The sequence below is a fragment of the Elephas maximus genome, chromosome 5, assembly GCF_024166365.1.
Source record: "Elephas maximus indicus isolate mEleMax1 chromosome 5, mEleMax1 primary haplotype, whole genome shotgun sequence".
NCBI classification, from domain to species: Eukaryota; Metazoa; Chordata; class Mammalia; order Proboscidea; family Elephantidae; genus Elephas; species Elephas maximus.
This window is the reverse complement of record NC_064823.1, coordinates 28771837-28797514: the sequence shown is the minus strand read 5'-3', so window position 1 is coordinate 28797514 and position 25678 is coordinate 28771837. Positions and strand designations below refer to the sequence as shown.

Below are 25678 nucleotides of genomic sequence, written 5' to 3'. Positions count from 1 at the left end.
CAAGTCAGTCATGGCTTGTAGCCAGACACCATCTAGTTCTTCCGGTCTCAAGCTGATGTAGTCTCTTGTTTATGTGGCCCTTTCTGTCTCTTGGGCTCATAATTACCTTGTGTCTTTGGTGTTCATTCTTTACTCCAGGTGGGTTGAGACCAATTAACTGATGCATCTTAGATGGCCATTTGTTAGCCTTTAAGACCCCAGACACCACTCTCCAAAGTGAGATGCAGAATGTTTTCTTCATAGATTTTATAATGCCAATTGACTTAGATGTCCCCTGAAACCATGGTCTCCAAACCCCCATCCCTGCTGGGCTGGCCTTCAAATCGTTCAGTTTATTCAGGAAACAGTTTTGCTTTTGGTTTAGTCCACTTGTGCTGACCTCTCCTGTATTGTGTTTTGCCCTTGCCTTCACCTAAAATAATTCTTAACTACTATCTAATTAGTGAAAACCCCTCTCCTTCCCTCCCTTTCTACTCTCGTAACCATCAAAGAATATTTTCTTCTTTCTTTATTTTTCAAGTTCTTATAATTGTTGTCTCATATAATTTTGTCCTTTTGCAACTGAATAATTTCACTTAGCATAATGCCGTCCAGATTTCTCCATGTTATGAAATGTTCCACAGATTCATCATTGTTCTTTACCGATGCGTAGTAGTCCATTTTGTGAATATACTATGATTTATTTATCTGTTCACCCATTGATGGGCACCTTGGTTGCTTCCATCTTTTTGCTATTGTAAACAGTGCTTCAGTGAACATGGGTGTGCATATATCTGTTCATGTAAAAGCTCTTATTTCTCTAGGATATGTTCCAAGGACTGTACGGTAGTTCTATTTCTAGCTTTTTTAAGGAAGCGCCAAATTGATTTCCAAAGTGGTTGTACAATTTTACTTTCCCACCAGCAGTGTATAAGTGTTCCAGTCTCTCCACAACCTCTCTAACATTTATTATTTTGTGTTTTTTGGAGTAATGCCAACCTCGTTGGAGTGAGATGGAATCTCATTGTAGCTTTGATTTACATGTCTCTAACGGCTAACGATCGGGAGCGTTTCACTGGACACACTTTCAACTCAGTAGTGAAGTTACTGCTGAGGTTCACCCTTCAGCCAAAGATTAGACAGGTCTACAGGCCCAACAATAACATATGTGAGGAACATGGTTCATAGTTCAATCATGTATATGAGACTAAGCGGCACAACAGCCCAAAAGCAAAGACGAGAATGTAGGAAGGGAGAGAAGACTGGACGAATGGAAACAGGTAACCCAGGGTGGAGAAGGGGAAAGTGTTTACACATTGCAGGGTTGGCAACCAACGTCACAAAACAATTTGTGTATTAACTGTTTAAAGAGAAACTAATTTGCTCTGTAAGCTTTTACCTAAAGCACACACACACATACACACACAAAAACTTTTAAACCAAAACAAATATATATTTCTAAAAAGAAAATAAAAAGTAGATTCTGAATATGTCATGGAAATTAGTTTACAATGATATGTTTTTCCTGTACCAGTCCTTTCTATTGTAGAAAAAAATTTGTTTGAATGCAGAATATAACTCTTAATAACTAGATTCTTAATGTTCAAAAAGCTAGTTATTCATCAATTATAATTATACTTGAAGGCATTAAGTCAGAAATTTGCTAAGTTAAATACCTTTTTTAGCTGATGCTGCCTATCAAAATTGAGGTGGCCATAATTACATGAAATCCTGTAGATAGTAAACGTGTTGTCAGCTCCTAAAGAATTAGGATCACATTACCTCATTGGCTTATTGGAATTAAAGGGATAAATAACCCCAAACAGGTCTGTAACCTATTAAATTTATTTTAATGAGAATCAAATACACTAATCTTAGCTCAAAACTTATAAAGACATTGGTAGTTGAAATGACAAGAACTTCAAAAAGTTAATTTACAAAAATAAACCGAAAAGGAAGTAAAGCAAGACTCTAAGTGCATTTGTCCCTAGTTTTCTTTCTAAGATTAAATTAATAATAGCTTTATCTGATAGATGTTCTGTAAATATTGTTGGATAAATTCATATTTTTCAAAATAGAAATGATTTATTTTATGTTATAAATGTATAACAGGTAGTCATAAAAATTTCAGATAATGCAGAAATATATAAAGTAAAAAATAAAAACATAAATAAACAAGCCTGTAATACCACCTTTTAACATTTGGAATATGTCTCCTTTTTTTTTTTTTTTGACAGTTTTATTGAGATGCTATACAATTGATTCACATAACATACAATTCACACATGGAAAATGTACAGATGTTTTTTAGTGCATTCAGAGAGTTATGTAGCCATCATCACAATTAAGTTTAGAACATTTTCATCATCCCCAAAAGAAAAATAAAATACCAATTAGCAGTCACTGTCCATTCCTTCCTAACACCTTGCATCCCCCTGCCCCCACTGCCCCCTGCCCTAGGTAACAGCTTTCTGTCTCTAGATTTGCCTATTCTGGACAATTCATATAAATTGAATCATACAATATGATCTTTTGTGACTTGTTTCTGTCACTTAAAATAATGTTTTCTAAGTTTGTCCACATTATGGCATGTATCAGTACTTCATTCATTTCAATTGCCGAATAATATTCCATTTTATGTACAAATCACATCTTCACTTGACTTACCACCTGTCTGTCAGTTTGTCTTACCATGGTGGCTTACCTGTTGCTCTGATGCTGGAAGCTATGTCATCAGTATTTTACGTACCAGCAGGGTAACCCATGATGGACAAATTTCAGTGGAGCTTCCAGACTAAGATAACCTAAAGGCCTGGCTATCTACCTGCAAAAGTTAGCTAATTAAAACCTTATGGATCACAACAGAACATTGTCAGACTTGCTTGCTTTGTAGACATCATTAGAAGAGATCCATTACTGGAGAAGGTCACCATGTTTGGTGAAATAGAGGGTCAGTGAGGGCAAGGAAGATCCTCAGTGAGGTGGATTGGCACAATAGCTGTAACAATGGACTGAAACACGCTGGTGGTTTCGAGGATGATGCAGGGCCAGGCAATGTTTTCTTCTGTTGTACATAAGGTCACCATGAGTTGAAGTCGACTCTGTGGCAGCTATCTATTTTCTCTTTGGTTGATGGACATTTGGGTTGTTGGATGGTTTCCACTTTTGGCTATTATGAGTAATGCTGCTATGAACATTTCATGGACAAGTTTTGGGAGTGGACAATTTGTTTTTTTCTTTTGAGTATATACCTAAAGGTGGAGTTGCTGGGTCATATTGGAAACCCTGGTGGCATAGTGGTTAAGTGCTACGACTGCTAACCAAAATGATAGCAGTTCGAATCTGCCAGACACATTGGAAACTGTGTGGGGCAGTTCTACTCTGCCCTGTAGGGTCGCTGTGAGTCTGAATCAACTTGACAGCAGGGGGTTTGGTTTTGGTTTTTTTGGTAACCCTATGTTTCATCTTCTCAGGCACTGACAGACTGTTTTCCAAGGTGATGGTACCATTTTACATTCCCATCAGCAGTGTATGAGGGTTTCAATATCTCCGTATCCTTGCCACCACTTTTTATTTTGTGTCTTTTTTATTTAGAGCTTCCTACTGGGTGTCGTTATAAGTCCAAATTGAATTTAACCAAGAGGTCGGCTGTTTGAATCCACCAGGTAGTCCTTGGAAACTCTACGGGGCAGTTCTACTCTGTCCTATACGGTCACTATGAGTCAGAATCAACTCGACGGCAGTGGGTTTGCTTTTTTTTAAGCCACCTAAGAAGGGAGTGGAGCCCTGGTGGCACGGCGGTTAAAAGCTCAGCTGCTATCCAAATGGTTGGCAGTTTGAATCCACCAGCCTTTCCTTGGAAACCCTATGGGGCAGTTCTAGTCTGTCCTATAGAGTTGCTATGAGTTAGAATTGACTAGAAGGCAATAGATTAAATTTGGTTTTTGGAGGAAGAGAATGTCATGGATTGAATTATGACCCCCCAAACATGTGTGTATTAACTTGGTTAAGCCATGATTCCCAGTATTGTGTGTTTGTCCTCCATTTTGTCATTTTAAATTTATGTTAAAGACAATTAGGCTGGGATGTAACACCCTTGCTCAGGCCACACCCCTAAACCAACATAAAGGCAGTTTCTCTGTGGTGTGGCCTGCATCACCTTTTATCTCTGAAGAGATAAAAGGATAGTGAAGCAAGCAGAGAGTTGGGGACCTCGTACCAGCAAGAAAGCAGCACCGGGAGCAAAGCACGTCCTTTGGACCCGGGGTCCCCGTGCCTGAGAATCTGCTCGACTGGGGGAAGATTGAGGAAAAGGACTTTCCTCCAGAGCCAGCAGAGAGGGAAAGCCTTCCCTTGGAGCCGATGCCCTGATTTTGGACTTTTAGCCTATTTTAGTGTGAAGAAATAAATTTCTCTTTTTAAAGCCATCCACTTGGTGTACCTCTGTTATAGCAGCACTAGATGACTAAGACAGGGAGTAAGTAGAGAAGGGGAGCATCTTGGAGCATTCCAAATATTGGAATGAGAAAGACTCAAGGGAGACTGGAACAGAATATCCATGGAGAAAGGAAGAAAACTGAGTCTGTTTTTCTGGCGATCAAGTGAAAAAAGTGATTCAAGAATGAAAAAGTGGTTAAATGTGTCAAGAGCTCCTATGAATACAAGTTAGATGAGGACTGAAAATGGACCATTGGGTTTGGCATTGTAGAGATCTTTGACAAGATTGGATTCAGTGGAGAGGTGGGACAAATCTTACTGGAGCTGGATCAGAAGATAATGGAGTCGAAAAAGTGGAGACGATGGGAAAGAAAACTTTTGCAAGGAATATCATTATAAAGGTGGCAGAAAATTCCAAAGGCGCCAGAAGAAGGAAGATTAAGGAGAGTTTCTATTTAAATATGTGAGATGTTGTTGTTGTTGTTAGGTGCCACCGAGACAGTTCCAACTCACAGCGACCCTATGAACAACAGAACAAAACACTGCCCGGTCCTGCGCCATCCTTACAATCATTGTTATGCTTGAGCTCACTGTTGCAGCCACTGTGTCAATCCACCTCATTGAGGGTATTCCTCTTTCCGCTGACCCTGTACTCTGCCAAGCATGATGTCCTTCTCCAGGGACTGATCCCTCCTGACAACATGTCCAAAGTGTGTAAGACGCAGTCTCACCATCCTTGCATCTAAGGAGCATTCTGGCCGCACGTCTTCCGAGACAGATTTGTTCGTTCTTTTGGCAGTCCACGGTATATTCATTATTCTTCGCCAACAACACAATTCAAAGGCGTCAACTCTTCTTCAGTCTTCCTTATTCATTGCCCAGCTTTCACATGCATATGATGTGATTGAAAATACCATGGCTTGGTTCAGGCGTACCTTAGTCTTCAGGGTGACATCTTTGCTCTTCAACACTTTGAAGAGGTCCTTTGCAGCAGATTTACCCAAAGCAATGAGTCTTTTGATTTCTCGACTTCTTCTTCTATGGTTGTGGATTGTGGATCCAAGTAAAATGAAATCCTTGACAACTTCCATCTTTTCTCCATTTATCATGATTTTGCTCATTGGTCCAGTTGTGAGGATTTTTCGTTTTCTTTATGTTGAGGTGTAATCCATACTGAAGGCTGTGGTCACTGACTTTCATTAGTAAGTGCTTCAAATCCTCTTTCACTTTCAGCAAGCAAGGTTGTGTCATCTGCATAACGCAGGTTGTTAATGAGTCTTCCTCCAATCCCGATGCCCCGTTCTTCTTCATATAGTCCACCTTCTCAGATTATTTATTCAGCATACAGATTAAATGGGTATGGTGAAAGACTACAATCCTGACGCACACCTTTCCTGACTTGAAACCAATCAGTATCCCCTTGTTCTGTCCAAACAATAAGGGTTCCTCACGAGCAAAATTCAGTGTTCTGGAATTCCCATTTTTCCCAGTGTTATCCATAGTTTGTTATGATCCACACAGTCGAATGCCTTTGCATAGTCAATAAAACACAGGTGAACACCCTTCTGGTATTCTCTGCTTTCAGCCAGGATCCATCTGACATCAGCAATGATATTCCTGGTTCCACGTACTCTTCTGTAACCGGCCTGAATTTCTGGCAGTTCCCTGTGGATATACTGCAGCAGCCTTTTTGGAATGATCTTCAGCAAAATTTTGCTTGCATGTGATATTAATGATATTGTTCTATAATTTCCACATTCGGTTGGATCACCTTTCTTGGGAATAGGCATAAATATGGATATCTTCCAGTCAGTCGGTCAGGAAACTGTCTTTCATATTTCTTGGCCTACATGAGTGAGCACCTCCAGTGCTGCATCTGTTTGTTGAAACATCTCAATTGATATTCCATCAATTCCTGGAGCCTTGTGTTTCGCCAATGCCTTCAGAGCAGCTTGGACATCTTCCTTCAGTACCATCGGTTCCTGATCATATGCCACCTCTTGAAATGGCTGAATATCGACTAATTCTTTTTGGTATAATGACTTTGTGTAATCATTTCATTTTCTTTTGATGCTTCCTGTGTTGTTTAATATTTTCCCCATGGAATCCTTCACTATTGCATCTCGAGGTTTGAATTTTTTCTTTAGTTCTTTCAGGTTGAGAAACGCCGAGCGTGTTGTTCCCTTTTGGTTTTCCATCTCCAGCTTTTTGCACATGTCATTATAATACTTTACTTTGTCTTCTTAAGAGGCCCTTTGAAATATTCTTTTCAGTTCTTTTACTTCATCAATTCTTTCTTTTGCTTTAGCTGCTCGACGCTCAAGAGGACGTTTCAGAGACTCCTCTGACATCCATCTTGGTCTTTTCTTTCTTTCCTGTCTTTCCAGTGACCTCTTCCTTTCTTCATGGATGATGTCCTTGATGTCATTCCACAAATCATCTGGTCTTTGGTCACTAGTGTTCGGTGCATCAAATCTGTTCTTCAGATGGTCCCTAAATTCAGGTGGGATATACCCAAGGTCATATTTTGGCTCTCATGAACTTGCTCTGATTTTCTTCAGTTTCAGCTTGAACTTGCATGTGATCAATTGATGTTCTGTTCCACAGTCGGCCCCTGGCCTTGTTCTGACTGATGGTATTGAGCTTTTCCATCGTCTCTTTCCACAGATGTAGTCAATTTGGTTTCTGTGTGTTCCATCTGGCGAGGTCCATGTGTACAGTCACCGCTTATGTTGTTGAAAGAAGCTTTTTGCAATGAAGAGGTCGTTGCTCTGGCAAAATTCTATCATTTGATCTCCAGCATCTTTTCTATCACCAGGGACATATTTTCCAACTACTGATCCTTCTCTTTGTTTCAACTTTTGCATTCCAACTACCAGTAATTATCAATGCATCTTGATTGCATGTTTGATCAATTTCAAACTGTAGCAGCTGATAAAAATCTTCTATTTCTTCATCTTTGGTCCTAGTGGTTGCTGCATAAATTTGAATAACAGTCATATTAACTGGTCTTCCTTGTAGGCGTATGGATATTATCCTATCACTGACAGCGTTGTACTTCAGGATAGATCTTGAAACGTTCTTTTTGACGATGAATGCAACACCATTCCTCTTTGAGTTGTCATTCCCAACATAGTAGACTATATGATTGTCCAATTCAAAATGGCCAATACCAGTCCGTTTCAGCTCACTAATGCCTAGGATATCGATGTTAATGAGTCCATTTCATTTTTGATGATTTCCAATTTTCCTAGAATCATACTTCATACATTCCATGTTCTGATTATTAATGGATGTTTGCAGCTGTTTCTTCTCATTTTGAGTCGTGCCACATCAGCAAATGAAGGTCCTGAAAGCTTTCCACCATCCATGTCATTAAGGTCGGCTCTACTTTGAGGAGGCAGCTCTTCCCCATTCATCTTTTGAGTGCCTTCCAACCTGGGGGGCTCATCTTCCAGCACTATATCAGACAATGTTCCACTGCTATTCATAAGGTTTTCACTGGCTAATGCTTTTCAGAAGTAGACTGCCGGGTCCTTCTTCCCAGTCTAGAAGCTCAGCTGAAACCTATCCTCCATGGGTGACCCTGCTGGTATCTCAATACCGGTGGCATAGCTTCCAGCATCACAGCAACACACAAGCCCCCACAGTACAACTAACTGACAGACACGTGGGGGGATTAATCTCTAAAAAAAAAAAAAAAAAATCTCTAGTCCTTAGAAAATGGAACAGGCTCTGTTCAAAATATAGCTGAACAGCCTGTTCCACTCTTAAACATAACAAACACCCTAATACCTTACAACATATTCTCCCCTATTCAAAATGGATGATTGAGAGCTTGAGATGACATGACATGATGCTCTAAGTAATCCCTAAACATTTTTTTATTAAACCAGCTACATTGGTCTCTTACAAAGGGGTACAGAGCTATCTTAGCTCCTGTGGCCTTGGTCTCTCCTTTCTTTTTTCTTCTCTTGAGAAATGGCCTTCAGTCTACAAACCAACAAGAAGGCTGTCTGACATTTTTAATCTACAACTTTCTTACTCCCTATCTCAGCTACAGTAAAAAAGAAAAAAAAACAAACAAAACTTACTCCCCATCTCAGCTACAGTAGACTTGACAAAACAGTTCCACTAGCCGAGAGATTCTTTTGTGAGGTTTTTCAGCCTGTTACAAATATACTGATTAGAGCCCAGATGTCTGACATACATATCTTTAGTTTAAGTTTTTTTTTTTTTTTTTTTAGTTGTTTTGTGATGTATAAGACCATCTGTAGACTATGTGCTCAAAACATTAGGTAACCCTGATCTTCCCCATATAAAACCCTCCTATCAACCCTTTAGATAGACAAAATTTGAAAAAAACTTAACCTCCCCGTCTCTTGAATACCGGTATTCAATAAAGCCCTCTCTTACTGCTTACCTCCTCCTGTCTCAATATTAACTTCGCCACAGGCGACTTGAACCCGTGATTTGTGATAACAGTAGTAATCTCTACGGAAGCAGATCGCCACATCCTCCTCCCATAGAGCAGCTCCTATGCTCAAACCACCAGCCTTTTGGTGAACAGCCTAGCACTTAACCACTGGGCCCCCAGGGCTCCTGTACCACCAGGACCTTCAAAAGAAGGATAACAGCTCTATACTGTCATTCAACAATCCATTCTGAAGTATTCCATATATATGAATACCTTTGAAACTACTAAGTTCATTTTTCCTTCATTACAAGTGTTTTAGATCAGGCGTGGCAAACTTTTTTGAAAAGAGCCAGATGAAACACAAATTATGCTCTGCAGGCCATATAGATCTCTGTCGATGTTCTTCAGGGTTTTTTTGTTTGTTTGTTTTACAGCCCTTAAAAAAAAAAAAAATTCTTATCTTGTGAGCCAAAGAGGCCAGCAGAGTTGGCTCACAGGACTTACTTTGCATAGCCCTGTTTTAAAGGTTTAAATGAAACAACTTTTTACCTGGATTTTTTTTTTTTTTTTTTTAAAACAGAGACACCTTGACTGAATCTTTTTAAAGGCATTATTTCACATGTCAACAGTGCCATCTTTCGGCTCTAGGAACTATTTTTGTACGAACATAAAATCAGTTTTTTTTTTTTCAACGTAAACTTTAAAAAAAACAAGAGCATCATGTAGCATGGTTTCAAATATACCCAATCTAAAAAGGAGACGAAGTTAGGACCCTCGATCCTACTATTCTGTCTTTCACTGACTAGATGGTGAACACCTTAGACAAACTATGTATCCTCCCTGAACCTTGGTTTTCTCATCTATAAGATAGTTCAACAAGGTCATTAATTAAGGTTTTTTTTTTTTTTTTAAATTCCAGTTGATTTTTTCCAAATTTTTATGAGTATATCTATGTTTTTAACACTCTTTCACAGAATATGCACACGCTGGTGGCGTGGTGATTAACAGCTATGGCTGCTAACAAAAAAAGTCGGCAGGTGGAATCCACCAGGCGCTCGGTGGAAACCCTATGGGGCAGTTCTACGCTGTCTTACAAGGTCACTATGAGTCAGAATCCACTCGACTGCAACGGGTATGGAGTTTTTTTTTTTTTTTAATATGGAATATTGTTTGGGTGCTAACCAAAAAATCGGCAGTTTGAACCCACCAGCCACCCTGCAGGAGAAAGATGTGGTTGTCAGCTTCTGTAAAGATTACAGCCTTGGAAATCCTATGGAACAGTTCTACTCTGTCCTTTAGGGTTGCTACGAGTCAGAACCTACTCAATGCCAGTAGGTTTTTTTTTCTTTAATATGAAAATAGGCCTATTTATGACACACTTTTTTGTAGTTATCTTTTTTTATGAATATGAGTTCGTTTTGTTATATGTTGTGTTTGAATTTTCTTCAGAAAAAAAATTCTTAATTTATACATCACCCTGTCCAAATAGCGACCACCCTCAACAACACTCATTGGAAAAATTTTACTGAACTGAATAAAAGTAAACTCAAGTAACTGAAAACAATTTTTTAAAAACATTCTGTAAAGATAAGTCTGCACGCTTTGGTTAAGTTGGGGTCAAGGCCAAACTGAGCATCCAAAAGTTAATGGAGAAGAAGCACCTCCCAAACCTCTACCATCCTGTTACTGGGGTGATGGCTTAGAAGTAGTACGGGCTCAGAGTCTGGGCAGCTCTTTCTAACTTGCTCATGCTTTGACCAATACTATCTCCTATTGCACACTCGGCACCTTGGGTTTATCTGCATTACTATTTCATTTTTCATTCATATCTGTCATCAACTCTTGTTTCAAAATGCCTTTCTCTGATATATCACTTCTTATTTAGCCTTTCTGGCATCCACCTAGTCGAGATGCTCAACTTCCTAGCCCTGCATTATGAAAATAGCCATCATAGTCTATTGCTTTTCAAAGAGTGCTCTGAGAATTTGCATCAGTTGGGATGCTGGTTAAACATGCTACCTCCTAAGCTCCATCCTGTAGAATACCACTGTTCAGCAGAAAGATAACACGAGTGGCATGTATAATTTTAAATGTCCCTGAAGTCACGTTAAAGATTTAAAGGAAAACAGATTAATTTTAATAACACATTTTATTTAATCCAATTTATGTCAGAGATTCATTTCAATATACATACAAACCAAACAAACCCAGTGCCATCAAGTCGAATCCGACTAATAGTGACCCTATAGGACACAGTAGAACTGCCCCACAGAGTTTCCAAGGAGCACCTGGTGGATTCGAATTGCCGATCTTTTGGCTAACAACCTTAGCACTCAACTACTACACCACCAATATATATAATCCATTAAAAAACATAGGAATACATGATCCTTTATATTCTTTTTTCTGTATGTCTTTGAAATGTTATGGATGTATTTTACACTAGGAGCACATCCCAGTTCAGACAAGCACATTTCAAGTGCTCAAGAGCCACATGTGGCTAGTGGCTAGTCTACTGGACTGAATCAAACTGGACGAGAAGGGAATATAAGCCAGGAATTTGCATATTTAGCAAGACACCCACGGGATTCTTCTACTTAATTTTGAGAACAACCATTCTAGGCTGTCCTGTGCACAATCCTTTCTACCAACATTATTGAACTGGACTTGAAACAATGTCGCTTTCCTGGTCTCACTTGCTTGGTGGCAATCCAGTCAGCCTCTAACTCATGGCAACCCCGGGCACCACAGAGCAAAGGCCTTTCTTCCTGGTCTGTCTTGGTCTGGAAAGCGCTACTGAAACCTGTTCAGCATCACAGCAACACACAAGCCTCCGCTGACAGATGGTGGTGTCTACACGTGAGGTGCACTGACCAGGAATTGAACCTGTGTCTCCTGTATGGAAGGTGAGAATTCTGCCACCACTAAGACCCTAGAAATCTCTGGTGCCTCCAGCTCAATCAACTCAGATGAGCATTCAAAGCTCGCTAAAAGTGACATAACCTCATCCACCCAACATACTCTCCCACTAGGAAATGTATTAGGTTCTACCATGAAGCTACCATGAGGCAAATATTCAGACATTCATCTATGCAGCACATATTCGTGGAGCACCCACTAAATGCCACCATGGATCCTACACAAAAATAGGGAATATATAACACAAATCCTGATGAAGCAAGTAATATAAGATGCTATGAGAATACATAAGAGAGGACTTCATACAGTCTGAGGAGTCAAAGAAAGTTTTTCTAATAGTAACATTTACATTAAGAAGGGGTGTGAGTATAATTAGGAATCTGACCATCAAAAAGAAATTTCTAGACATGATGAAAAGCCCTTATTCTGAAAGAATAATGAAGCAGAGAGGTTAGGAAAGTAATCTGAAAGGAGGCTGTGGAGGTAGGCAGAAGGCTGAAAAAGCCTAAGTGGCAAAAATTCCGTTGTTCTTTGTTTTTTTTCTTGCATGTATATTGAAATAAAACAAGACTACAAACTTCTCAAAAGGTAGACTATCGCTTCTATGCGTTATTTTTTACTTCTATCTTCTCCTAGAGTACAAAGAAAATATTCAATAAACACTTCCTCCAGGCACGGAAACAAACAAACAAACAAAAGCCAAACCCACTGCCTTCGAGTCAATTCCAACTCATAGTGACCCTGTGGTTAATGCCTGAAAATTCTGTTAATTTCTAGAATCTCCAAGTTACACTAACAATTATTTGTATTTTCTGATAATTTAAAAATCATACTATCATGAAACACAAAGAAGTCTTTCCTGAGGTGCTGAGTTTTAACATAAAGTTAGTTCCTTCGAAACAGGCAATTTTTCTATGGGGAAAGGTGGGCACCAAGCCTTACCATCATGATGTGAGAATGCAGGCCCCAACTGAACTCCCTGGGAACCCTGGTTGCCTAGTGGTTAAGTGCTAACCACTGCTAACCAAAATGTCGGCAGTTTGAATCTACCAGGTGCTCCTTGGAAACTCTATGGGGCAGTTCTACTCAGTCCTATAGGGTGGCTAGGAGTCAGGTTTTGTAAACGGAGCTCCCAGTGGAAGGGGTGAAGGACATCCAGCTTCCTTGCCTCTTACTCACTTCCCCTGACATCACTGTTCTTCACATCAAAACTGGTGATTAAAAAACTCAAAAGAGACTAAATGATGTAAGATTTTACTGGGTGAACTCAGCCTATTATCCATTCTACTCGTAGTTTGCTCTTCAAACTGATTGAAATACGCTATTTCACTGTGTGAAAGGCTCCCAAAATTCCTGCCCTTCTCTCCCACAAGAGCACACCCTGTAGAAACAATCCCTACACTGACAGCACTGGGGCAGAAGCTGTGATTCTGAGGGGATATCACTTTAAAGGGGTTTTTATCACTTTCAAGATTAGGTCAAAAGGGAGATTATGTGAATGGATCTGATCTAAAAGCCAGCCCTGATCTGACTTGAGTCCTTAAAACTCCAGGACTTTCCTGAAGTCACAGAACTTGGAAGTGAGAAGGCCTATGGAAGGGTGGCCTCCAGCAAACAATTAGCAAGACAAGAGGGACCTCAGTTGTACAAGGGAAGGGAAATTAATTCTGCCAACAACCAGAAAATGTGGAAGAGAACTCCATATGTCAGATGAAACCTAATCAGCAGACACCTTGATTTCAGCCTTGTGAGACTCTAAGCAGAGAAAGCAGCTACGCCACGCCTTCTGAGTGAGGAAACTGAGATAATAAATGGGTGTTGTTTTAAGCCATTGAAATTATGCTCATTTGTTATGTATCGATAAAAAATCTAATACACACACTCAGGCATTTCTCACATAATTAAAGAACATAGCATGTCTGCTGGATAGTCTTTCAGACTTCATTTTACAAATAATTTCCTTCTTAATGACAAACTTAAAATGTCCGATGTCTCCTTAACACTCCTCACTGTAACATAAAGAAAACTGTTGCCATGAGGTGGATTCCAACTCATAGCGACCCTGCAGGACAAACCAGAACTATCCCATAGGATTTCTCCAAGGAGCAGCCTGTGTATTTGAGTTGCTGACCTTTTGGTTAGCAGCAGAGCTCTGAACCACTGTACCACCAGGGCTCCCACCCTAACTATTGAATTTGTGAGTCAAATTCACCTTCAGCGTTGAAGGGTCTTTTTGGTGATGTGACCTTAGTTCTGACAAACCACCAAAGGATGGGAGGGTGAACCAAGCACATTTTGCCCAGTGAGACACAGCCCCTGCCACCCCAGGCTCTGCTCCGCTGCTTTTCATGGGGCCCTGAGCTCAAGACGGATATGGACATGGAAGACAAAAGTGGATTTGGGTTCATTCTTTCAATTCCTAATCCAATTTCTTTGGGGAAAAAAACTTGATAGCAGATTTAGCGATCGAGAAATAAATGCTGTACTGTATTGGGCAAATCTGCTGCAAAAGATCTCTTTAAAGTGTTAAAAAGCTAAGATACCACTTTTTTTTTTTATTGTGCTTTCAGTGAGAGTTTACCAACCAAGTCAGTCTCTCATACAAAAACTTATACACCTTGCTATATACTCCTAGTTGTTCTCCCTCTAATTAGGCAGCACACTCCCTCCCTCCACTGTCTGTTTCCTGTCCATTCCCCCAGCTTCTCATACCCTCTGCCCCCTCATCTACCCTCCAGACAGGAACCACCCACATAGTCTCATGTGTCTACTTGATCCAAGATGCTCACTCATCACCAGTATCATTTTCTATCCCATAGTCCAGTCCAAACCCTAACTAAAGAGTTGGCTTTGGGAAAGGTTCCTATCCTGGGGTAACAGAAGGTCTGGGGATCATGACCTCTGGGGTCCTTCTCGTGCCAGTCAGACCATTCAGTCTGGTCTTTCTATAAGAATTTGGGGTCTGCATCCCCCTGCTCTGCTGCTCCCTAAGAAGTTCTCTGTTGTGTTCCCTGTCAAGGCAGTCATCAGTTGTAGCTGGGTACCATCTAGTCCTTCTGGTCTCAGGCTGATGCAGTCTCTGCTTTCTCAGGCCCTTTCTGTCCCTTGGGCTCATAATTACCTTATGTCTTTGGTTGTCTTCATTCTCCTTTATTCCAGGTGAGTTGAGACCAACTGTTGCATCTTGGATGGCTGCTTGCTAGCATTTCAGATGCCAGACACCACTCTCCAAAGTGGGATGCTGAATGTTTTCTTAACAGATTTTATTATGCCAATTGACTTAGATGTCCCCTGAAATCATAGTCCCCAAACCCCCACCCCTGCTATGCTGGCCTTCCAAGCGTTGTTTATTCAGGAAACGTTGCAAAGACCAAGGTGCAGCTGACCCAAGCCATATTATTTTCAATAGCCTAAAATGCATACGAAAACTGTACAATGACTAAGGAAGACCCAAGAATTGCTGCATTCAAGTTAAAGTGTTGGTGAAGAATATTGAATATACCACTGACTACGAAAAGTATGAACAAATCTGTCTTGGAAGAACATATCCAGAGTGCCCCTTCCAAATGAGGATGGTGAGACTTGTCTTAAGGATTTTGGACATGCTGTCAGGAGGGACCAGTCCCTGGAGAAGGATATTGGAATTAGTAAAGTACAGGGTTAGGGAAGAAGAGGAAGAACCCTAACAAGATGGATTGACACAGTGGCTTCAATAATGGCCTCAAATATAGGAACAATCGTGGGGATAGCACAAGATCTGCCAGTGTTTCCTTCTGTCATGCACAGGGTCACTATGAGTCTGAACCACCTGGAAGGCACCCTAACAACATGGGCACCAGGCTCTAGAAGGCAGTGGCTTGGCTGCTCGGCGTGCACTTGCTTCTGGATAAATTTCCACCATGCATCTGCTACTGGGCAACATGAACAAGTATGAAGATCTATGGTGCCACTTTAGGTGCAGCTGGTAGGCAGTTTACATTAGTTTGAAAATACCTTTAAACTCAAAATTGTGCTCCTTGCTCGCTCAGTCCATAGGCGTAGTAAGCGGACGTAAAAATAGGAATTGCCCATCTTCTCCACCCTGCCCCATCGAGTCGATCACGAGGAGAATCTATCAGCCACGGAGCAAAAACCCACACACATAACTGAAACCCCAGTAACAAGGCCAGGTCTCCGGACCGCGCCTGCGCATTTAGCCAGCTCTGGACAAGGCGAGGGAGGGAGGGCGGAGAGAAAGGCCAGGGCGCCGCTGCGTGGGCGGGACCAGGCGATTCATCGCGCCTGCGCGAAGGGCAAGACGGCGGGCTGCGGCGTAACGTTTGAAACGAGTGGCGGGGAAGCGCTGCGGGATCCGCGGCAGTCGGTGTTTGCCCGGTGTAAGCCGCGCCTTCGTCTGTGGTCCGAGCCATGGCGTTGCAGCTCACCCAGGAGCAGGGTGTTACCCTCCGCGAAAGCGCCGAAATCGTGGCCGAGTTCTTCTCTAAGTCCTCTTGGTGCGGGCCAAGGTTGGGGAGAACCAAGCCCAGGCCGTCCCGTAGGCCCCCGGCTCGGCCTCGGAGGCGGGGAGCCGGGATGGGCCGGAGCGGCCCTGAATCCGAGCCCTCGCGGCCCCGCGCGGTCTGCCGGCCCCGAGGAATCGGCGGAGAGGCGGATGCCGGCGCCTAGCCCCGGACGCGTTGCTAATGGTGGAGGAGAGGGCTGGGCGCTGCGGGGGCCGCTTCGCGGTGCAGCGGCTTCACCTGGAGCGGCTCTTTGGTCGGACTCCGCAGCCCCCTGAGACCTGGTACGACTGAGCGGAGACCCAGTGTGTGTTTTGACCCAGCCCCTGCCCGGCGTTGGTTCTGAGGCAGGGCACAGTTCATGAGACTTTGTTTGGATAGCATTGTCCCGGACCAGGCCAGCTGTGTACGCGACTTCTACCAGAGCCTGGCAGGATATGAGGGGAGAAAAGGAGGAAAAAGAGGAGAAGCTTGTCTGGAGCAGCTGACCAGTCGGTCCAAGCCTGTTTTGTGTTTTATAACCATGTAATCTGAATTTAGTCTTGGATTACAATGAGGCGAAATGTGGCAGTGGTGGGTTAATGCATTTTGGCGTTTAATTTGTCCTTTATTGCCACGTGAACGCATATATTGCTTTCTTTTACCCAGAAGCAAGATTTTATGGACATTTAATGCCACTTTGTACAGACATACTCTGCCTTGAGTAAGACAAGCGAACCTGTGTTTCAGCATTTACAGTTTTACACCATTAATGAAACCATAACCACATAAAAAAAAAAAATACATAGCCACATCTAAATATGGTTTATTTTCTGTAACTACAAATGATAATGACTTTAACGTTTCTTTTGCTTTCCGCGTTTGGCATTAACAGCATTTTATATCAGCATGGCATATATCCATCTGAAACCTTTACCTGAGTGCAAAAATATGGACTCACCTTGCTTGTGACTGCTGATCCTGAACTCATCAAATACCTAAATAATGTGGTGGATCAAGTAAAAGGTATTTAATAATTGAAAGCACTTTGAGTTTTGCAGCCATTTTTGTATCCACATTGCCTGTCATCTTGGTCGTTTTTCAGCTTCCTATATAGAAGTGTGAAACACACTGCCTTCTGAAATATACAGTGGTTTTCAATTGGGAGGAAGCACAGAGTGTATAAATTAAATCCTTTTCCACCACATTCTGAGGTGGCTGAGTATTATGATGTTAGGAATATGATATGGCTTGATAAATGTCTCCATCAACTCCCTTAGAATGATTTTTGCTGTAATTCAAAAGTTCATATGGACAAATGGTACAAGTCAGAACTTAACATAATTATGATAGTGTTTGAGAAAACGACTACTGTACATTGCTAACATGATGCTTTCTCTGTAGCCGCTGAGATTTTAAAGTTAGCGTTAGAGAAACATCAAGGAAAATAAAATTGTATTAAACCTGCATACTAAACTTGGGTTTCTGGGACTAAACTTAAAAAAAAAAAAAAAATCCTAAGTAAGAGGACACCCATTTTTTTAGGTTTTTCCCTATATTTTTCTTTTTAATCTGCTTGTGACTGAGTCTCTTTTACCTGAAACCTCAATTTTCTCTTTCCCTCAAGAAATTGCTTTATTACCTGTCGCACCAGTACTGTTCTCCATGTATTTTTTTCCTTCTAGAATTTCTGATAGTTTCCCTTTCGTGTTTCAACTTACGTTTCTCCCCATTTGTTCTTCCAAAATAGTAGTTTGTCTTTTAGGAGTGGCCATCCTTTTTCTTTTGAATTTTTAAATTCAAAAATTGTTTTTGTATTGTTGTTTCAGAATTTTTTCATGTTCAGTTGTAGCTTCATTTTTTAGTTTTTATTTTTTACCTTTTCTGTTTTAATATGCCGTTCTGATAATGGCCGTCTGACCTTCGTTAGCTTGATACCGCTATGAAGCTACATTATCCTCTAGATAAGGTAGTAACATTTCCCTGCCATTAATATCTACATGAGTAAAATCCCTAGATACTTGTGCAGGTCTGCTTGGAAGGATCTCAAGCAATGGTGAAAAGACAAGGAAAGGAAGATAGGAGTACAGAGTTTCTCAGCCTCAAAGAAGTTAAATGCTTTAGTAGGTCAGTGCTATCAGAATAGCAAGATTGGGCGACTGTTGGGGGTGTGGTAGTAGATATCAGTCTCAGGTGCAAGCAGGAAGCATGTCATTAGGAGTAACCTCCCTCTCCCAAAGTTGCATCCAAAGTTATGGATCAGAGCGTTAGGGCTAAATCTCCTATTGCCGTTCATAGGGCTACACCCAGGTGAATTGGCCTAGAACCTCCATAGATCTGTATGTATAGATCTGTGTCTTCATCTCAATTTGGTGGAGAAGCAAGCATTGCCTGAGCCGCTGGTTCATTGGATTATCTCTTTCGAGACCACTCAAATGAATTTCCACCTCAGATGTATCTGGACTTCCTATTTAGCTTGTTCCCTCTTTTATTTTTATTAAAATTGAGGAATTATTCTTTGAGGCAAATTGTTTATCTGTTTTGAATCCCGTTGCTTTTAGTGTCCTCAGGGATTTTACACTACTTTTGTCCTATTTTTGATTTCTGTTTTGATTGGGATTCTTCCCAATGACATCACGTCTCCAATTTTCAAAGAAGAAAAATTGCTGCCTACCCGAAATCCCCTTCAAATGACCACCCATTCTCCTTTTAAAAGCTAAACCTTTGATGGCAAGTTGTTGATATATGCCAGGAGTCCAGCTGGTGGTCTGTTTTTGTACTGCTTGCAAACAGACCAGACACCTAGGAGGCCCACATAATTTGAAATATTTACTGATGACTAAATGATTTTCTGTTTCTTGACGGAAAACTTTGCTGTCTCCTGTATATGCTATATCAGTTTTCAAGGTTACCTCAGAGCTCAATCTGAGGCCCTCCTCTCACTTTATAATCTCTCTAGATGATCTCTGACATGTTCTGATAAACTTTGTGTAGTTGACTCTTTATATCTAACCCAAATCTCTCCTAACTCCAAACCTATATACCCAATGGCTTTCCTATGTAACTACCCCAGAGATACTTCCGACTCATCATATTGAAAACTAAATTTAAGATTCTCTGCAAAAGTGCTCCACTTTCAATTCACTTTCCTAGCACTGAATGGCTCAACCATCCAACCTGCGATACAAGCCAGAAATTTGGGAGGTATTCCTGACTTGTTTCTCTTCCTTACCCCCATAGCTAATCCAGTAAGTTTTGAAAAATTTCACCATGAAATCCCTTGAATCTGTCTACTTCTCCATTTCTACCAATATATCCTCCTACATGCTTTAATGATCTCATCTTGCTTAAACTACTAAATGAACTAATTAGTGTCTAACAACCAAAAATCCAAACCCGTTGCCGTTGCATCGATTCCAACTCATACTGACCCTATAGGACAGACTAGAACTGCCCCATAGGTTTCCAAGGAACAGCTGCTGAATTTGAACTGCCAACCCTTTGTTAAACAACCTTTTGGTAAGGGAGTAAGGGATCTACAGTAATGTCTAGATCCTCTGTAACCCATTTTCAAAGTGATACTTTTGAAATGTAAATCTGATTATATCACGTCCTATTTCAAACACAGTGATGACTTCCCTGGTTCTTGAGATACAATTTCATTTGGCCCACCTGGCCTTGTATGGTCTGGCTCCTGTTTATCTTTCCTGCAGTTGTACTGGATTTCTTTCAGTCCTATAGTCACCTGCTGTCACCCTCAAGTACTTAAGGCCTTTACCTTCTTCCCTTTCCTTTTGCATATTTAATACTGTTTCACCCTCAGAGCTAAGCTGAAGCCTTCCCTGTCCTCCCTGATTGGGGCAGTTTTTCCTGTTTAAATGCTCTTCATTGTACCATTTATCCTTCACAGCAGTCACTGCAGTCGTAATTTCACATTTCTTGGTGTGGTGATTAAATCAATTCCCATCTCCTACGCTCCTACCTTGGTTGTGGCTGAAAATCTCTCTTGCTCACTGTATCCTCAGCAGCGAGTACTGTACTTTGTAGAAATCCTGAGAATTTGAAAAGAGGAGCTGGATTATTGATGTGATAAGTTTTCTGAGCAGGAGGGAGGGGGTACAAAATACCAGTGGTAGGAATTGGCCGAGGTGAGGACGAGAGACCTGAGAAGGTAAGAGTTGCTTTGCAATGCAGTGGACCAAAAAAGATGCCCTGTTATGTGTTACAGAATGGTTATACAAATGTTCTGCTCAGAAACTGGTGGTAGTCATCTCAAATATTGAAAGCAGTGAGGTCCTTGAAAGCTGGCAGTTTGATATTGAGTGTGAGAAGACTGCAAAAGATGACAGGTAAGTAAGAAATGATTTTTGCTCTGATAAGCCTTTTCCAAAAACTTGTTTTCATTATGAAATGAGTTCTAAATGTATTGAACTAGTTTCACGTAAAGTAAATTGCATAAAGTGTTTCTGTCAGTTTAATTTAATCTTCAATCTCCTGTGGAAAAGAATTGTGCTCAGTTGAGCGCATCATGGATTTGTGTAGATGGTATTCTCTAAGCTAATGCCCTTAGTTTATAGCATCGAGTTCTAAATTTTAATGTTTATGGTACTGTATTCAGAACTCTACAAGACACACTAGATGGGATTTCAGGAATGTACTTATATCTAAGGGGTTTTCTTAGACTCTTCCCCAACTAAAGATGTGACTCTGCTTTATTTCCTTCAATGTCATGAACTTGGTAAGACATGTTCATGACCTAAACGTCATAAGTGACTGAGGGCTCCAGCCTCCTGGATGGAAATGCCGATCATTCTCTGGTGATCTTTAGCATTGTCCGGGACGTGCTTATCTGCCAACTCTTAACCATAGTTATGTCTCATAATGAAATGTACTTTGCTCCTGAAGCCTTCAGTTTGTTCAGGAAATTTTTAGATGATAAAAATAATTTGACATACAACTTTAACGTTTTATTTGAGGCACTTGGGAGTTAGACTTTAGGCATTTCTAAAATCCCAAATGATATTGCTGATTAAATATTTTTGATCCTTCCTGTTATTTTAAGAGATGCTGAACTTTTCCTAACTTAAAGAGGTTGGCAAATTTTCTAGTCATGTGATAATAAATGATATGATGCTGATCTTAATAGATGACTGAAAGGATAAATGAAATAAATAAGGATATTAAAATTATGTCTTCTAGGCTGTAGGTCCTAAGATACTTTTATTCATTTTTTTTTAAACTCTTCTTATTGCATTACACATTTGATTTCAGAAGCACTTAAGCAGGTAAATACTCTTGGTTACTGAGAAAGTTTTAAATAACTTGTTGAAACCTGAAATACATGAATAGATTTGGTTTCTTCCTAGTGCAGCCAGAGCAAAGTCTCAGAAAACTATCCAAGATGAGATCCGTTCAGTGATCAACAGATCACGGCTACAGTAACATTTCTGCCGCTGTTGGAAGTTTCCTGTGAGTATTTACACAGCTTCTCATTCATTTAAAGTTGTAATGGGGAAAAGGCTAAACTACTGTTCAAGAATCACCCTTTATTCAGTTTTTTGTTAATTGTCAGTATCATGTGATATAAACGGGGGACAAAGCATTGTAAAGCAAAAAGTAAAGATTGGGGTATTGCAGGAAAAAAAAATGAAAACTTTTACAATACCCATTCTGGTGTAATTCCCTTTGCTATTTTCTATGTGTTAAGATTTTAGCAGTAAAATTGTGTTTTGCTCTTCAAATTTAGTTATTGTTTCATTTTTCAGGTATTTACTGAATGCCTATTATATGCCAGGCAGTGGTCTGGGTACTGAAACATAAGAGTGAACAAACCAAGATGTTAGCTCTCCTATGGATTACATTGATTACATTCCTTTTTTTCCCATGTGATGATATACTTATAATATTTTTGATGATTTTCTGTTTAAAAAAAAAAAAAGTCCTATAGTTTTCGTAAGATATGATAGGAGATTGCAGTATTTTCTGTATTAAAATTTATTTTCATTGAGGAAAAGATACTATCTAATGATTAGAGGCCAAGCTATCCTGTCTGAATGCTATGGGTGGTTCAAAAGGTGAGAGAGACAGGGAAGGTTGTTTTACATTTGAAAACATGGTGTACTTTAATGTATTTTTATCCCCAATTTAGGTTCATTTGATGTACTGATTTACACAGATAAAGATTTGGTTGTACATGAGAAATGGGAAGAATCAGGACCACAGTTCATTATCAGTTCTGAGGAAGTCTGTCTTCGTTCATTCACTACTACAATCCACAAAGTGAATAGCATGATGGCCTACAAAACTCCTGTCAATGACTGAGGGATGAGCTGAGAAAAGTAGTGTACTTGCAATTTTCAAATGTGTTTTCCTGAAAGGAAGTCAACTACAAGTTGGTATGTTTTATTTTGCTGGTGAATTTTTAGGTGGGGAAACAACATTATACCCTACTGAAGTGTGCATCATCCATTTTTTGTACCTGTTTAATGTTCCAAGGAGTTGACATCATGAATTTGAGGAGATGATAGCTTTATCCCCCATTAATGTATTTGGCTAAATAAAAATAGATGAGCACAAAAGCATATTGCACGTTGTCCAAAAGGGAATCAGTGTTCTAATGTCAGTTCTTTTGAAGGTGGCAACAGTAGTTGGAAAAACTTTAACTATAAAGCTAAATAAGTTCCTAAATCAGACATTTTGGTCAAGTAGCTTGAGTCAGAATATAGGTAGGGTGATATTTAATTGTAAATTACAGCAAAAGAAACCTGAATATTCAGAATCTTTGTTTAGATCCTGAAAATAACTAATATAATCCATAAGTCAAGAAATATTCAGGTCTGTCCAGCATTTTTTTCAGATCTAGAGTTCCCATGCTGAAAACATTTCCAATTATTTGACTTTCTATAACTTTACCTGTGAAGCTTTGAATGTTTCTACTGTTTAATTTCCTGTGATAGAGAACTCTTTGAAAATGTCCTTTTATGTTTGATAAAATCAAGCTTTTAATGACAATGGTGAAATAAAGTTAAATTTGTGTGTTTTAAATTTCTCTTAAAATGTTTTGATACTGGTGTTAAATGGTAGCTAGAATGGGTTTAGTATTGGAAATGATTTTTTTGTGTCACCTAGGCTATAGGTCCAAAGCATACAAAGACGAGGAAATCTTGAGGTACCTTGAATCTATTGTGTTTGGTTATACCACTTTAATCTCATAATAATCAACTTAAAATAAACATTGATTGTATAACAAGAGATATGCCTTTTGGAATTAGTTCAGTTTAGCAAATGTTGGATTGTAGTACCTTTAGGAGTTCCTGGGTGGTGCAAAAAATTAAGCACTGGACTAGTAACGAAAAGTTTGGTGGTTCAAACTCACCTACAGGCAACTGATAACTAAGGCCTGGCAATCTGCTTTCAAAATTTCAGAGCCTTGAAAAATATGGAACGGTTCTACTGTGTGCACGATGGGTTGCCATGAGGTAAAATCAACTCGAGGGCAACTAACAATAACAACAAAGTGCCTTTCTACACTCTTAGCCTTACCTTCTTGACTTATGTGACAGATTTCTCACTATATCCTTAATACGGCCTTTTTTTTACTCTCAGCTTCGTTATCTTTATATACTTATACAGCTCGCTTATCCCTGTGCCTGCATTAATACTATCATCAGGTGTGTTCTATCTAGTTCTCACCTATTTTTCCAAGGTCAATTTATTGCAAACTTCAAAGAAATCTTTTATCATCTATTCTTAATCTCATCTCTTTTGTAGTAAGTAAATTTATTAGGTAGCTACAATGTCCATTGGACACTGTTCTCATTTAACTTTCACTTCTAAGTGAATACACATAGCCTGTATTCATTTATTCAAAAATTACATGTTGAGCATCTATTAATGTGCAAAAATACTATGTTGAAAGTATCAGGATGAATGAAACAATGTTCTGGCCTTTCTGAAGCTTAAAACCTTAGTAGGCAAAGGAAAATATATTGCAGAGGATCATAAAGTAGCCACACATGTCATTTATTATGTATTTCTTTGTCTTCATTACTTCACTTGATGAATCATATCTTTTTGACCCAATTGCATACTTTTTAAAAACGAAGTGCATTGTTTTATATTCCTTCATCTCAGTGCTTGGCAAATAGATGCTACTCTTTGATGGTGGTTGTAGTGAATGCTGTTAAGGAAGCCCATACCCTAAGGAGCTGTTGAAGCTACCTAAATGAGGCCCAGGTGGCTAGAAAGGGTTATCCACAAGTCTTTTCTTGAATAAGAAAAGTAATAGTGCAGAAATGGAAGTGATTTTGAATTAGGTATAATGAAAAGTCTCTAGGTATCCAAACAACATACAGTGTAACACAAAGTGGACACTCTTAAAATTAAAGCATTTCTTTGAATTCTTGGATAGTTCATAACCTCTAACATTTGAAATATAGGTTGAGAAGGAAAGCAGAAATAGAACCTTGGAATAGATAAGGAGAAATGAAAATTCTGGTTGTATTTTTAGGAAATATGTTTGAAAATCTTTAAAGAAAGCAAGGACTGTTTAGCCTTCAAGAAGCATTGAATGCCTATGTAGTAAACAATGGAAATGGTAAATAAGATGTGGTTCTTCCCCAAAAGAGCTCACATATTACCGATTACACTAAAATTTCAGGCATTCATGTCTTTATTTGGCAAATTAAATGATTTTGTTTTAATTTGTGATTTAGTATAGCATTGACTTCTTTTTCCTTTAAGAGACATCTCCAGAAATTAATGCTGTGAATTTTAATGTTTCTCATTCAAAATAGTTTTAATGATAGGAGCTTCTGTCCTGTGGTCTATAGCTGCAACTCTGTCGTACCAATTCTGCATCAGGTAAGCTCTTGTTTTGAAAATAAAAGCTAGTTTAGGGAAGGTTTAATGGAAGAGTGTTAACTGCATAAGGAATCAAAGGCTGAAAACCTGAGAAGTAGGGCAGCTTTAGAGTCCTCAGTGACAGCAACTGTGGATTCTCTATCTCTATGTAATAAATAGACCTTTCCCCAAATGCCCTTGCTTGATGGATTCAAGAACAATGTCAATGGAAAGCTTTGTTTGTCTTTCAGTTTGAGAATTAAGAATGTAAAACTGAAATCACATTTTCAAAGGTTCAACATATACTTCAGTCACTTCATCTCAGCTAATAACTGTTGACAGATTTAAATTTTCCAATTTTACATTTGCATGACACTGTTTACTGTTGTAGGGTTCTAAAGACCAGGCTATGTATCAGTTAAGAAATAAACATGTTGGAATTGAATAGGAGTCAAGCTACGAGCTTTATTGTTAAAGCGAGATTAGAAAACAGCTTCGGTCTATGACTCCAGCTGGACTTGTTCCAACCTGTTTCTACCCCTTTAGGCGTACCTTAGGGGAAGACATTTAAAGCAAACAGCTTGTAAGGTTTGTGACAGGTTTCTAC

General features: G+C 39.7%; 1 protein-coding gene and 2 pseudogenes across 1 annotated transcript in view; all 3 read left to right on the top strand.

Annotated features, from left to right (window-relative positions):
- The window catches only part of LOC126076830 (mitotic spindle assembly checkpoint protein MAD2A-like), a 117865-nt pseudogene extending 97344 nt beyond the window's left edge, over positions 1-20521 (top strand).
- LOC126077510 (mitotic spindle assembly checkpoint protein MAD2A-like) lies at positions 16160-22566 on the top strand (annotated as a pseudogene).
- LOC126077506 (mitotic spindle assembly checkpoint protein MAD2A-like) overlaps positions 18186-25678 on the top strand; it is a 214769-nt gene continuing 207276 nt past the window's right edge. Inside the window, exon 1 of the mRNA XM_049887049.1 lies at positions 18186-18259. The gene's annotated coding sequence lies outside the window, so the exon portion shown is untranslated. The remainder of the gene's footprint in view (positions 18260-25678) is intronic.